At 43.1% G+C, this 16,593-nt stretch overlaps 1 pseudogene; it reads right to left on the bottom strand.

Moving 5' to 3' along the window:
• Window positions 1-16,593, bottom strand: part of LOC148009314 (chromatin structure-remodeling complex protein BSH pseudogene) — a 26,816-nt pseudogene continuing 10,223 nt past the window's right edge.

Genomic DNA, 16,593 nt, shown 5'->3' on the forward strand with positions numbered 1-16,593 from the left:
TCAGAGCCCCTGTTGTACATATCCGGAGATTAACGCGGACCAAGTCACTACATCTCGAATCAAAAGCTCATCGAACACTTGTTGTGCTCTTTGAAATTCACCACATTTTTCATACATACTAACAAGAGTGTTCGCTATATGGCGGTTACTTCCGAGCAGGCCGCTCTTCAGAACATCTGCATGTAGCCTAGCACCTTCGAGCAGATCCTTCTGCTTGGCACAGGCCTTAAGTGAGACCACAATGCTCACTGCTGCCTCGTCATAGGCTGGCTTCTCGTGTCCCACACCATCTTTTGTTTCTGCTGGTTTTGCAAGCCCTTTGAGAACAAGCACTTTGCGAATCCTATGTGTGCTGCAGCAGCCATCAATCCACAAGGAATCTTTGGTGACTGTGTGCTTCAATTTTGGAGACTGCGACCTGCTGAGCAGTGCAGAATGCATGCCTCTCTCTCTGTGAAGAAGGCCCTACCTCCAATAGCATGGATTTGCCTTGCTGCTCGGCTTGTTCAACCACTACGAGGGATCCCTAAAGCTGTTGTTGCACCCGTTAGAGACATCGCTCTCTCGCTCCCTCTATCTCCCCTCTCTCGCAAGACTTCCGCACTCCCTCTGCCTTCCGAGCTTTTCCCCCCCAGCTTTTTCGTCCTTTTTCCCCTCTATTTAGCGCAGAGTATCGTCCTCATACGAATCCAATATCGTCTCGGCCTCCTCGGTGATCATAATCTCCACCTCGGTCTCTGAATATCCTTAGTAATTGTATGCTCACTGACGCTGTAGCCGCCTCAAAAACATCAACCGACAGTCCTGATCAACGTGCCTCCTTCACCAAAGCTTGAGCCCTCTCAAAATTATTCACCACGACTCCCCAATTTAGCATTTCCTTCATGAAGCTCATAAACCAGTAAAATCTACGTGTGAGAATCTCCAGGGTTTTGTCAAGCTGACATTGCATCCATATTCCATAGGCGGATCTTCTGCTTTTTCTCTCGGTGTCGACTGTTCTCCTCCCCAGAATTCAGATTTAGCGTAATACTCTCTTTTTCTGTGACATACGCCTCTTTTTCCCTCCCTCTTTAGCTCTTTTGAAAATCCCTCTTTAGCTTTCTTCATTAGTGTTTTCTTTTCCCCTTTTGTTTTCTTTTTATGAACCAGAAAAAGCCCACTTATTTAGCCACACTTTCCTCCCTTACACACACAGAAAAGCAGCATATTTTCCTCTTCACATTGCATGTCCCTTCAACTCTAGGTCTCTTGCTTTGCTTCAAGCTTGGTAAAAAGTATGAACACAAAGCATCTCAAAAAGTTTCCAAAGACTCACAAGAACATTTGCACTCCCATTGCAAAGTACCTCCCAGTCGGATCAATGGCAAATCAATAACAACCTGCTGTGTGAGCATCAAGTGTGTGTAATGTAGAAAGAGATGGATAAACAAGATATCCACCGTTCCATTCTCAGTTGTGAGGAAGAATAGTTTGCCTCTTAAGGAACTTACGCTTGTTTCTTCTGTAAAATTGAATCATGAACCAACTGAAAGAAAAATGTTCAAGCAAAGCAAAGCACAACGTCTACGTCAAAGTATGTACAAAGTAACAAATCTCATGCACAACTTTTGGGTGGTTTTCACACCTCGAATGCGCAACAATACGACAATGATCAATCCGTTGGCTAGAATTCATCAACGTGGTAGATTATGAGAAGTGGGATTATTTCATCCTTTCACCACACCATTATTTGGAGTACAGTTAGTTTTAGAGTTGCCAGCACCAGGGGAGATAGTCTCTTCTAGTGAGGATGACAAGTAGAGGTGAGCTTTGATAGTGACCCTAAGATACCTCGACCACTTAGGACTTGTCACACAAAGGGAGACTTTCCAATCCACCTGAGGCATTAAAGGCTAAAGGAGAAGAAAAGAAAATAGTAAATGTCATTAGGAAGATGAATGGCAAAAGAAACCCTACAACCTACCCAAGCACTTCACAAGGTACAGAAAGGGTGATAGAATAATGGTGTTAGTAGGAGCCAAATAGGAAGGGCGAGTAAGTGAGACCACTAGCCAAGGTTAAGGAGATCAACTTTTCAAGAGAAAAGGACAAGACTTGACCTATGTACATAGCGGATGACCTAATTGAGAGGAAGAGCATGATCTCATAAATCTCCTAAGGGAAGATTTGGATGTGTTTGTATGGTCCTTAGATGAGCTGAAGGAGATAGATATGAGTATTGTGACTCATAGCATTCCCATGACCCCCAAAGCAGTATGAATCAAGCAACAACCATGTGCCATGAATCCTAAGCATGCATATGCTGTAAAGGAGGATATTGATAAGCTATTGAGAAGGTAGGATTCATTTATGAGATAGAGTACATAGACTAGGTGTTGCTCATAGTTATAGTAATGAGAAAGAATAGGAAGATTTGAGTGTGCATAAGCTATAAGAAGGTCAAGGTAGCCACCAAGAGAGACAATTACCTATTGCTATACATGAAGCACATGCTGGAGAGAATGGTAGAAATAGAATCCTACAACTTTTTGGACGGCTTCTGAGGCTATAACCAAGTGAAAGTCCATCCAAATGAAAGGCACAAGATGTCACTTTCCACCAAATGGGGGGTGTTTGCCTACATAGTCATGCGATTTGGACTTACTAATACTCTTGCTACCTTCTAGTGCCTCATGTGTGCAATCTTCAAGGACATGATCAAGAAATGGTTGGAAGTCTTCATTAGTGACCTATGCATCCACACCAACTAGGAAGAGCACTTGGAAAAATTGTGAGTAGTATTTCAATGGTGTCAGCAATACGGTCTCTCACTGGATCCTTTAAAGTGCTAATTTTGGATGAATCATGGTTGCAACTTAGGGAACATGGCATCGAGGAATGGGATAGCTAGAGACTACTCTAAAGTCAAGGTAATCTATGGACCTTCCCCCTCCGACCAACTTCAAGGGAGTTCAATGTTTCTTAGTCCACATAGGATACTACGGGTGGTTTGTACTGAACTATGCATTGATTGCTAGACCCTTGTACAAGCTATTGATATTATTTGAGTGGACCAAAGAATGTCAACATTCTTATCAAAGGCTTAAACAATCTCTAACTTTAACTCCTATTTTAAGAGCCACAAATCAGTCCATTACCTTTCACGTGCACATTGATGCATCAAAATTTTTCATGGGGGTAGTGTTGTGCCAACTTGGCAAACATAACCTAGACTATCAAGTGAGCTTTGCTAGCAAAAAACTCACTGAGACCAAAATAAAATATTCCACAATGGAGAGGGAAGGGTTAGACATGGTATTTTCCTTAAAGAAGTTTAGACACTATCTTATAATGACACCCTTTATCTTCTTTGTGGATCATCAAGCATTGCCTTATCTTGTGAATAAACCCTATGTAGTGGGACACATTTCTCAAAGGTTACTTTTGCTTTTGGAATGTGACTTATTTGTGTTTGTATGCAAGGGAAAATAGCATTATATGGCAGATCACATGTCTAGCATACCCACAGGAGAAGCTGTAGGACATGGAATTCGTGATGACATACTAGATGCATATCTTTTTAGAATGTCTAGCAAACAAGATTTGTTTAGAGGATACCTCACCCCATATTGGACAGATGACATACTCCATATCCTGGAGAAAATATTGTTGTAATGACCCACAGAGAAAGGTAGGTTAAAAATATTACACTTGAAGATCCAACCCTATTAGTTGATTGCAGGTCAACTGTTTCGGGTAGGAAATAGGATGGACTCTTAAGGAGATGTGTCTACCAACACAAAATGTATGATATGCTCAAGGAAGCACATGGTGGGATCATTGGAGGACATCTCTATGGTGGAGACATTATAGCATGCAAGGTGCCCTAGTTCCAATTGTGGTGGCCAACATTCGATGCAGAGCTAAGTTTGTGAAGCATTGTGATGAGTTCCAACAACTGACTAAATTCCCTACTCATAAGGACAAAATGGAGTTGACCCCAACTTATTGCATGCCAACCTTTCCAAAAGTGGAGAATTGTCCTCATTGGTCCAGTCATCCCTGTAGCATAATACTCCAAAGCAAATTATATCATTTTTGTCAAAAACTACCTCACCAAGTGGGTAGAAGCTCAAACAACTTGCAAAAATGATGGGAGAAACATGGCCAAATTCCTTTGGGAGTAAGTACTCTCATGGTTCACTTGCCCCATAGAGTTCGTTAGTGACCAAGGCATACACTTCATTAATGAAGTAATCATTCACTTATTATCTACCTTTTTAATAATCCACAAAAAGTCATCCCCATATTATCCTCAATCCAATGGCATGAACAAGAACTTGGTGGGTGTTCTAACAAAATTGGTCTCTGCCTTGCATAGTGACTAGGACAACAAGCTCATGACAACTTTATGGGCATATAGAACGGCCTACAAAATAGCCATATGACAAACTCCATTCAAATTGACCTACGGAATCACAGCTATTTTTCTAGTTGAATTATTTGTCCCAAGCTTGAGAATAGCAACCCCAAGAGAGATGGGAGGGCCAAGAAGCATGGAAAAATCAATTAGTAGATGTAATGTGCCCGTTTGTGGGACATGTCTTAGCAGCCCATCGAGAGGAGGGTCTAGAAGGCTCCGCCTGGCACTCGTAGGGAGTGACACAGGGTTTGCGATCTAGGTCTTCCCGAGTGTGCCCCGAGCGGAAGAGTCCAGCCGTTCCCACTTGGGATCGACTTGAGGTCAGGGATCCTTTCCTACTGGCAAGTCTTTAAGCCCTCATTGTCTTATCATCTCATCATTTGAGAAAAGTTCCCAGCTAACCAGGACCACCCTTCCGTAGAACGGACCTGAGTCACATCCACCACGCTTTCCTTAGATTGCTTTCGTTATCTAATTACCTAACACATTATGTTTTGACATGCAAAATCAGCTCCCTTAATTAAACAATTTAATCACAGGTTCCTTCACGTAACTTAGGCACTATCACAAAAACAATGTCAAGCAAGTTCCTTTTTCTCAAGAATCTATTCTTTATTTATCAAAATTATGGATTATATCCAACATCATGCTCGAAGGCCATCCCAGCAATCTACAAGATTACTGTTCCAAGTTCCCCTCGTAGACTAGTACACGGGCTTGGAGATCCCATCTCGAGTCACCTCAGCCTCTTGCGCAGGATCCGAAGGCAAGGGATTTACAGCTAGAGCCTCCCCTCGCACCCAAGCGTCCTCCCGCTCCAAGTAGTACCCACGGAGAGACTTCTCGTAGCGGGTTAGGTCCATATACCTGGCACGGTTAACACCCCCTTGGATAGGGCTAGGGAGACAGTTGGAGGTAACTATTCTTGCCTCTCCCTCCAGGCTTTAAACTTGAAGCATTAAGTGCTTTCCTTGAATTAGTTCCTTGAGCAAAGAGATCAAATAATGTATCTAAGTACAAGCACGAACATTTCCGAGGTAGTTTGTGCGACCGACTGTTAAGGTGTGACTCTTTTTTTTCGGATTCCTAGCACCCGATCTTGGGTCTTTCCGTGACTTGGCGAAATCCCAATAATTTCAGCAAGAGCAAATGGTCTTGGTAAGTTGACTTATACTCTCTTAGGGTATCTTAGTCCCTAATTAAAGCCCTAGCTGGTCAGTCAAGGTAGTGGACATGCCTTATTCGCAACCCAACCAAGGGTCTTATAATCTCTAATTCTAGCCAAGCTCAGTTAATACACATGGCAACACATGATTCCCCATTTAAATTTTCAAGATGCGGTTTAGATGGATGCAATCCTTCCGATTCTCTTAGAGCAGTTCTATGCAGGAGTTCCCAACCATCATGCATGTTGTGCGTTTAGTATAGTTGGCCCCTAAACAGCTTTTATCTCCCTTTATTCCTGGCAATGAGTACTTATTTCTAATTCACCGAATCACATGTGAGCTGCATCTATGAAAGTCCTAGGGTTTTGTCCCTAACGAAGCAAATGTATCTTATGAATAGAAATTAACATTTCATGTGTTTCTTTTAACCATAATTGCGCAACGTGAATTCTAAATGACTAATCATGCACTGAACTAGTTAAAAAGCTATCATTTTATGTGAAATAAGGCGATAACCCCATCATTTTATGTGTGTAGAAATTATCATTTCATGTGAGGTAAGGTGATAACCTTATCATTTTAGGTGAGTAAAAACTTATGCGAATTCAACCCTAGCATTGCATGCAACCTAGTTTTTAGTATAAACCTTATGCACAACATTAATCCTTCCATGAGAACTAAGTCCTAAATTAACGTTTTTTAATGCTTGAACCTGGGCTTGATTCATGTGTGCTGCGTTGGTCGTTCCGCTCATCCCTCCAGCATTACCGGTGGCTTGGGCGCCTATGCTTCCCACGACTTTCTTCTTGGGAGCCATTCGTCTCGCAGAGATTGGGGCAGTCCGGACCTTAACGGTTTCGGCTAGACACCATTGGTTTGGAAGACCACCGGAAGTGGTTCATTGCCAGGAGAGTGGTTTGGGTGACTCGTAGCGGTTACCCCCTTTTCTTTCTTCTACCTCTCTTCTTGTCCTTCTTCCACTTCTTTCTCCCTCTACTCCTTCCTCTTTTCCTTCCTCTACCACTTCTCACCTCTCTTCCTCTACCTCTTCTTCTTCTTCCTCTTTCTCTCTCCTTTCCCTTCTTCTTCTCCTCTCCTCCTTCTCTCCCTTTTTCTTGCTCTTCCTCTACCTCTCTCCTACTCCTTCCCTTCTTCTACTACTCCCCCTCTACTTCCCTCTTCCTCTACCTTCTTTTCCTCCCTCCTTTTTCTTCACTCCTCCTTCTCTTCTCTCTCTCCCTCCTTCTTACTCTTCTACCTCCTCCTTCTTTTCTACCCACTTCTTCTTTCCTCTTCTCTCCCTCCTTTTTCTTCCCTCCTTCTACTTCTTATCCTCTCCTCCTTCTACTTCTCTTTTTCCTTCTACCTCCTTCCTCTACTTCTTACCCTCTCCTCCTTCTTCTCTCTCTTTACTCCTTCTCCCTCACTCCTACTCCTTCACTCCTTTTCCTTCTCTTCTCCCTCTCCCTCCTTCTTGCTCTTCCACCTCCTCCTTATTTTCTCACTCTTTCTTCCACTCCTTTTTCTCACCTTCTTCTCTTTCCCTCTTCCTCATCTTTTCTCTCTCTCTCACCTTCTTTCTCTTCTCCCACCCTCTTCTTCTTATCCTATTCTTCTCCTTCTCTCTCACTCCTCCCTTCTCTTACTCCTTCTTTTCACCTCCTTCTTCTCCTTCTCTCTCTCTCCTCCCTTCTCTTACAACTTCTTTTCACCTCCTCCTTGTCTCTCCCTCCTCCCTTCTCTCTCCCAATCCTTCTTCCTCTCCTTCTTCCTTTTCACCCCACAGCGAGGAACAACTAGGAGGGGGAGAAAAACAACTTGTCTGGGGCCCAGCGGATGGAGGCAGTTTATTTGGAGGACCCAGCGAGGGTCCCGTGTCTGCAATCAAAAGGGGGGGTTGTCCAAGATCAAAGGCCCAAATGGCCAGTGCCAAGTTGTCGGGAGGGGAAACGATACGTGGGATTGGGTGGCAGAGCAACTGCTTCAATCACAGGGGGGAGAAAGGGATCCGTTTGGAAGGCCCAGGAAGGTGGTGAACGCTTGTAGTCCAAGCGATGGGGTTGGCTACGAACGAGGCCCCAGGGGGGTTGGCGCAGTCAAATGCAGGGGTGATTGTGTAGTAGGATGGCGGGCGTAGCCTCCTTTACCAGGGGAGGAGAGAAGCCTTCCCTTATATAGGGGAGGGGTGGGGATAGTTGGCATGGCCACCCTCCACCTGGAGGGTGCATGCCTCCCCTCTCAAACCCACCATTCCCATTCCCTCTCTCCTCCCCCGACTGCTGTCGGCGGGGAGAGAGGGGAGGAAAGTAATAAAATTTGGGTCTAATGAAAGGAAAAAGAAATTCCTTTTCCTTTAATATTTAAGGGGAGGGCTCCTATGCCCCTTACATTCTCTCCCCCTTAGAGGAATCGAGATGTCCTCATCTCGAAAGGACCTGGGGGTATTGTTGGTTGAGAGTAACTTCATCCATCTAGGTGGCATCCTCTTCGGGATAATCTTTCCACTGGACGAGGTATTCCTTCAAGGTCCTTAGCCTCAAATGCCTCTCCCTGATATCTAATACTTTATCAGGCCATAGCTCAAGGACTCCTTGGCTAGGCATTACAACTTGCTGATCATCAAGTACATGATTTGGACAGGTAGATACTTTTTCAATAGGCTAACATGGAATATATTATGAGCTTTTAGGGTTACGGGCAATTGTAGTTTGTAAGCATTAGGTCCTAGGCACTTAGTGATCTTATAAGGTCCACAATAACTTGGACTTAGCTTCTTGTATTCTCCCAAGGATAGTGAACTCTTTTTAGGGTGTACGCAAATGAAGACCATATCACCTTCAATGAAGGATTTGTCTTGCCGTTTCAAGTCTGCGTAAGCCTTTTGTCTGTCCTTGGCGACTTGGATGTCTTGTCTTATTGATTTGATTTGGTCATCCATGTCTTCCAGCATCTACTTTGAAGCTTCAACCCTCAAGGTTGGATCCGAGAAGCTCAAAGGAGTACAACAATCATGCCCATACAATGCTTGGCAAGGGGTCATCTGAATACTTTGTTGGTAAAAGCATTGTAGGCAAACTCAACCAGTGGCAAATATTGAATCTACTTTTTGGGTTCGCGACAACAGTGTGCCCTAAGCATATCTTCAATGACTTGGTTGACTCGTTCCGTTTGACCATCAGTTTGGGGATGGTAAGCTGTATTGAAATAGAGTTGAGTCCCAATGGCCTCAAAGATAGCCCTCCAGAAGTGTGATGTGAAGAGAGAGTCACGATCACTAATGATTCTTCTGGGTAACCCATGCAATTTGATATATCTCCTTGATGAATAATATTGCAATGTCTGAGGCTTTATAGTTTTTCTTAACAGGGATAAGATGTGCAACCTTGATGAGCATATCTACTACAACCATAATAGAGTTGTATCCTCCCTGAACTTGGGGTAGGCCAACAACAAATTCCATACTAATGAATTCCCATTTCATTTGGGGAATGTCAAGTGGTTGCAATTTCCCTGGCATTTTGACATGTTCTGCCTTAATGCGCTGACAAGACAAAAATTATGTGACATATTTGAGAATGTCACCCTTGAGCCTATCCCAATAGTAGCTCTTTCTGACCACATTAAGAGTCTTGGCATAGCTAGGATGTCCTGAGAAAGGGGAGTCACGGGCTTCCCAAAGTATCTTTTGCTTGAGAAATTGGCTTGCAGGGATACATAATCTTGTCCTAAAGTAGACAAGTCCAGTATTTACAGAGAATTCTTGATACCTCGTCTTTAGCTTCGGGTCTTGATCTTTGATGGGGATCTCCCTTAGCAATTTGTGATAGACTGGGTCATAACATACCTCTTCTCTAGCTATCTCAAGAATTGGGTTGTTTGGCATTGATACCTTTGTGGCTAGAGATCTTGCTGTTGATGGATCTTGCAAAATCAGAGAATTCAAAAATGCCTTGTGGTGGCTGAGTGCATTGGCAACTATATTCTCCTTTCTAGGCCGGTATTTGATTTCAAAATCATATTCTTCTAGCACTTTGATCCATCAACGTTGCCTCATATTAAGCTCATTCTGGGTGAAAATCCATTTAAGACTCTTATGGTCCGTCACTAAGGAAAATTTGTTACCCAGTAAGTAATATCTCCAAAGTTTGAGAGCATTGATGATAGCCAACAACTCCAGATCATGGGTAGCATAATTCCTTTCATGGCTCTTCAGTTTCCTTGAAGAGTATGCTATGGGATTACCTTCTGCTATAAGCCATATCCCAAGGCAAGTGCGTTTGCATCAATTACCACTTCAAACTCCTTACTAAGATCAAGAAGTTTCAAGATGGGTGCTGATGCCAAGCTTTGCTTTAGTTTGTCAAAGTTGGTCTATTCAGTAGGTGACCATACAATTGCTGCTTGCTTCTTTAGTAGATCAGTCAGAGGCACTGCAATCAAAGCATAGTTTTTGATAAAGATCCTGTACCATCCTTTCAATCCAAGAAAAATGCATATTTCTTTGACAGAAGTTGGTATTGGCCATTCTAGAACGTCTCTGACCTTGGCCAGATCCACTGAAATTCCTTCCGTTGATACAATGAATCCCAGATATTCAATCTGTCGCTTGAAAAATGCACACTTCTTCTTCTTGGCATAAAGCTTGTGTGCTCTCATTGTTTCAAGAACAATGCGAAGCTGGGGTTCATGATCTTTTTCCTGCTTAGAGTATATTAGGATATCGTCAAAGAATATGAGTATGAAGTCATCAAGATAGGGCCTAAAGATATCGTGCATTAACCTGTTGAAGGTAGCAGGAGCATTTGTTAGTCCGGATGACATCACTAGGAATTTAAAGTGTCCATACCTTGTGCTGAATGTAGTCTTTGGGATATCTTCTTCCTTGATCCTTATCTGATAATATTCAGACCTGAGATCTATCTTAGAGAAGATCTTTCCACCTTGAAGATGGTCAAGTAGTTCATCTATTCTTGCAATGGGGTATTTGTTTTTAATGGTCTATTGATTCAACCCTCTGTAGTCAATGCATAGCTGAAGCGTTCCATCTTTCTTCTTCTGGAACAACACTAGAGCTCCCCATGGCAAACTGCTAGGACAGATGTAGCCTTGGTCTAACAATTGCTTGAGTTGCTCCTTCAGTTGAATCGCTTCCGAGATGGACATCCTATACGGTCTCTTTGCGACTGGTGCAACTCCTGGCACCAGCTTGATTTCATGGTCGACTTCCCTTTGAGGAGGAAGTTCTGTTAGCTCCTCAGGAAATACATATGCGTATTCCTTTAACCATGAAGGTTCTTCCCCAGATTCATGATTCTGATCTAGCTTATTTAGTTTAATCAGATAGATAGGTAGACCCTTTCTAACTCATTTTATTATCCGTGTTGCTTTTGCTAGCTGAATTTTTGGCTTACCAGCCTCTCCTTGAGTTGTAACTAGATCCCCTTTAGAATTTTGAAAGGAGACTTGGCCCTTTCCATAGTGGATGTGGGCATCATTGGGTATTAGCCAATCCACTCTGAGCAAACATTCGTGGACACCTAGGTTCATTACCTTGAATCTCACCGAAGTCGACTTTCCACCCGATAGTAATTTCATCTTAGCAGTTTGCCTAGTACAAGAGACCTCATGACCATTTGCCAATTCCACAAGTAAAGTAGGTGCGTCTATTGTGGCTATCCTTAGCCTTTTTGCACAGATCGGTGAAATGAAGAAATGTGTACTACCACAATTGATTAGGGTTTTGAAGCTTTTACCTTCATAATTCGATGGAGTTTGGATCACCGAGAATTGGCGATTTGGACCCTTCTCGTGAAGAGCAGCGTGAACCGTTGCCCTCTCAATATCAACATCCATGGATGGATCTTCTTCATCACCCAACTCCTTGTTGGCAACACTTGAGGTTCTCCCTCTGGCCATGACGGTACCTCCTTGGAATGGCCCTTGGCGTTGTCCTCTACTAAGCTTGGGACATTGCCTCTTGAAGTGTCCAGGCTCCTTGCAATGGAAGCAATGGAGATTGCGGCCATTACCTTGTGTAGGAACAAAATTGTTGATAGCGTTGGTCCTAGCTTTCTTCCTTTGCCCTGATTTTGACCTTGCACTCTCTTAGACTGGGCCCTATACATTCCCTTGTTCTGATCCCTATAAGGCCAAGTCCTATTGTTCCTTAGCTTGGTCTGCACCTCTTGTAATATTGGTGCAGCTTGAATGAGTGCGTCTTGTAGGTCCATTGGGCACATTGATTCCAAGCGAGTGTTTATGGGTCGATTTAACCCAGCACAAAACTTTGACACCTGTTGTGTCATATCCATTTTTGTCATGTACTTTAAGAGAGAGAGGAACTTTGAATAATAAGCATCAAGGGATAGCCCAAGCTACTTCAATTCATAGAATTCATTCATCTTTTGTGTGCAGTAGGCAGGGGGCAGGTACCTCCCTCGCACAGCTTCCTTAAGCTTCTCCCAAGTGACTGTCCCTTCAGAGATCCCTTGGTCTCTGCACCACTATTTTCACCAAAGTCTTGCTTCGCTTGTAAGCTTAAGTTTGGGGAGCATAGCTTGGTTAGTAGGTGCAGTTCCTGTTGCCTCAAAATAGTCTTCCATGGACTCGATCTAGATCTTGGCATCAGTTTGAACAGTCCTTCCCTTACCATCGAATTCAAGTGACTTGATTTTTTTGAGAAGGAACTTCTTCTCTTAAATCATAGTTGTACTTAGTGCAGGGCTCAAACTTGGAATCTGCACTTGGAGTTGCGCTTGGGAAATAAGATTCTTTTTGTTAAAAACTTATCAAACCTTTCTCACATTATGTTAATATAACCAGCACAGCTTTTAGCCAAGTAACCTAATCACTTAACTCCTTTGCCAACATTTACAGTCAGGATAGGCATTTAAAAAAAATCTTATTCATTCATGAGGGCATAGCCCTTTTGAGTACATTTATTTTGGGAAAGTAGAACAAGCTGATTGGCACATCAGTTAAGGGAAAATAGGATTGTGTTACATTCGGCTACAGGGATTGAGTAATAATATAGAGAGGGATCATGGATTTTCAGGAATTGATAAGTCATAGGAAGCTTGGGGTATCCCTTCCTTTGATACTCGTTCTTCTCAGAATGACCCAGCACTTTGATTGTGTCTCAACAGGGATCACCCGAGTCACTTCTTCATACACATACTTGTTCTACTTGACTTGCCAACCGCCAACATGCAGGGTTGTGTTTGTGTGAGCTTAAACAAAGATGAACAGCTGCAGGATCTTTAAATCCTCCATCCACTTGATTCTCTTCAAGTTGGTCTGAAGGTACGCAAGTTAGTGGGCCGCTACGTAATATATTCTTGATTCTCCCGTCCATCTCCGTTCTGCGTACAGGGGTGAAGGATTGTAGATGCGGTCTAGAATATTCATCATGCCTAGCCTCTATCGATAATCTGAAGCACGCATTGAGGTCATAAACATAACGTGGAATACCAAGAATTTGTTCCATGCTTCGTGCCTCTGCAGCCTAGCATCCATAAGTGAGTAAGGAAATGTTTTCAACAGCAAACATTGCTCTCTTCCCCTCACCTTCCCCTGGCTGGCCCCTTAATCCCTTTACTTTACTCCATTAAGCTCCTTTGTAAATATTAGAGTTCGTTGGTTCGCTCTAATACCAACTGTAACGTGCCCATTTGTGGGACACATCTTAGGAGCCCATTGGGAGGAGGGTCTTGAAGGCTCCGCCTGGCACTCATAGGGAATGACACAAGGTTTGCGATCTAGGCCTTCCGAAGTCTACCTCAAGTGGAAGAGTCCAGCCGTTCCCACTTGGGATTGACCTAAGGTGAGGGATCATTTCCTACCGGCAAGTCTTTAAGTCCTCATTGTCTTATCATCTCATCATTTGAGAAAAGTTCCCAACTAACCAGGACCACCCTTCCGTAGGACAGACGTGAGTCACGTCCACCGCACTTTTCTCAGATTTCTTTATTTATCTAATTACCTAACACATTACATTTTGACATGCAAAATCAGCTCCCTTAATTAAATAATTTAATCATAGGTTCATTCATGTAACTTAGGCACTGACACAAAAACAATATCAAGCAAGTTCCTTTTTCTCAAGAATCTGTTCTTTATTTATCAAAATTCCATATTACATCCAACATCATGCTCGAAGGCCATCCCAACAATCTACAAGATTACTGTTCCAAGTTCTGCCCATAGACTAGTACACGGGCCTGGAGATCCCATCTCGAGTCATGTTGGCCTCTTGCGCAGGATCCGGAGGCAAGGGATTTACAGCCAGAGCCTCCCTTGGCACCCAAGCATCCTCCCGCTCCAAGCAGTACCCACGGAGAGACCTCTTGCAACGGGTTAGGTCCATATACCAGGTGCCGTTAACACCCCCTTGGATAGGGCCAGGCAGACAATCAGAGGTAATTGTTCCTGTCTCTCCCTCAAGGATTTCAACCTGAAGCATTAAGTGTTTTCCTTGAATTAGTTCCTTGAGCAAAGAGATCAAATAATGTATCTAAGTACAAGCACGAACATTTTGGAGGTAGTTTGTGCGACCGAAAGGTGTGACTCCTTTTTCCAGGATGCCCAGCACCCGATCTTGGGTCTTTCCACAACTTGGCAAAATCCCAATAATTTCAACAAGAGCAAATGGTCTTGGTAAGTTGACTTATACTCTCTTAGGGTATCTTAGTCCCTAATTGAAGCCCTAGTTGGTCAGTCAAGGCACTGGACATGCCTTATTCACAACTCAACCAAGGGTCTTATAATCTCTAATTCTAGCCAAGCTCAGTTAACACACATGGCAACACATGATTCTCCATTTAAATTTTCAAGATGCGGTTTAGATGCATGCGATCCTTCCAATTCTCTTAGAACGGTTCTATGTAGGAGTTCCCAACCATCATGCACATTGTGTGTTTAGTATAGTTGGCCCCTAAATAGCTTCTATCTCCCTTTACTCCTGGAAATGAGTACTTATTTCTAATGCACTCGATCACATGTGAACTGCGTCTATGAAAGCCCTAGGGTTTTGTCCCTAACGAAGCAAATGTATCTCATGAGCAAAAATTAATATTTCATGTGTTTCTTTTAACCATAATTTTGCAACGTGAATTCTAAATGACTATTCATGCACTGAACTGGTTAAAAAGCTATCATTTTATGTGAAATAAGGCAATAACCCCATCATTTTATGTGTGTAGAAATTATCATTTCATGTGAGGTAAGGTGATAACCTTATCATTTTAGGTGAGTAAAAAATTATGCAAATTCAACCCTACCATTGCGTGCAACTTAGTTTTTAATATAAACCTTATGCACGACATTAATTCTTCCATGAGAACTAAGTCCTAAATTAACTTTTTTTAATGCTTGGAACTTGGGCTTGATTCGTGTGTGCTGCGTTGGTCGTTTCGCTCGTCCCTTCAGCATTATCGATGTCTTGGGCACCTATGCTTCCCGCGACTTTCTTCTTGGGAGCCATTCGCCTCGCGGAGATTGGGGCAGTCCGGACCTTAATGGTTTTAGTTAGACAAGATTGGTTGGGAAGACCGTCGGATGTGGTTGTAACGTGTCCACTAGAATCATCCAGGCCACGTCTTAGCAGTCCATTGGAAAGGATGTCTAGAAAGCTCCGCTCGGCACTCCCATGGAATGTTACGGGATTTGAGATCTAGGTCTTTCTGTGTCTGCCACGTAGCGGAAGTATCCTGGCCATTCCCACTTAGGATCGACCGGAATTAGGGTTATCCTGATTGGTCATTATCTAACAGCAACTAGCATCGGACCCAAGCATACTACTTACGTAGAAACACTAGATCCGAAGCTGATTTATGCTGCACTTGGTTCAAGGAGAATGGGAAACGAGAGGGATACAAAGCTCGACCTCTCTGCCATAAGGCATAGTCCCATTCCGTTCCCCTAAAACAACGTAAATCGGTTAAGACATAACTCTAGGTCATTGCTTTCATTATTCATTTTCTTTGACAAGTTCTTCGAGATTTTGAGAAAAGTTCCTGGCTAACCGGGACCACCCAACCGTAGGACGGACCCATGACCTATCCTCCGCACTTTCCTCAGTTTGTTTTAGTTATGTAATTATCTAACACATTAATTTGACATATAACAATCAGCTTCTTTAATTAATCCGTTAAGCACTGTTTCCTTCACGTAATCTTATCACGTGACATAGAAAAACAGTATCAAACAAGTTCTTTATTAACATATCATCATTTTTATCTTTGAAATACAAGGAGTTTCCGCCCATAGGCATGTCCATAATCTGCCCGAAGGCTATCCAGTAATCCACAGGGATCACTATTCCAAGCTTTCGCTCATAAACTAGTATGTGGGCCTCGAGATCCAATCCCGAGTCATGTTAGCCTCTTGTGTAGGACCCGAAAGGCGAGGGATTTACGGCCAGAGCCCCCCCTGGCACCCAAGCGTCCTCGTGCTCCAAGTAGAGCTCAACGGAGAGACCTCTCGCAGCAGGTTCGGTCCACATTCTCGGCACGGTCAACAACCTCCTTGGTTAGGGTCAGGCAGGCAGTAGGGGGTAACTGAAACTGCCTCTCCCTTCAGGCCTTCAACCTAAAGTTTAATTATCTATTTAATTTGTAATTCATAAATCAAACAATGCTCTAAAATCTCTAGCAAGCTCAAACATTTCCATTAATCGATCTTGTTGTTTGGCAAATTGCTAAGGAGTTATTCTTTCCTTTCGAATGTATCAGCACTCGTTCCAAGGTGTCTTGCAACTTGGAAAGATCCTTTATATTCTGGGTTAGGGCGTACCTTATTAACCCAACTTGGTCAACCCTAAAGTTCATTGGATACTTTAGTTTGCGGTTTATAACTTTTCTTATTTAGAAGGATATCCAAGAATACATCCTTTTGCAAGATAACTCGCGTAAGGATCTGCCATCCTTGTTGAGGGTATTTACCCTTTCTTTTTGTGAATCAATCACAAGACTATATGACTTCGTACTTGCTGTGTAGGTCCTGCGATGAAATGATCCGTTTTAG

This window comes from Lygodium microphyllum, unplaced genomic scaffold (genome assembly GCF_053477565.2).
Source record: "Lygodium microphyllum isolate KBCC unplaced genomic scaffold, Lygodium_microphyllum_v1.1.10 scaffold_31, whole genome shotgun sequence".
Classification (NCBI taxonomy): domain Eukaryota; kingdom Viridiplantae; phylum Streptophyta; class Polypodiopsida; order Schizaeales; family Lygodiaceae; genus Lygodium; species Lygodium microphyllum.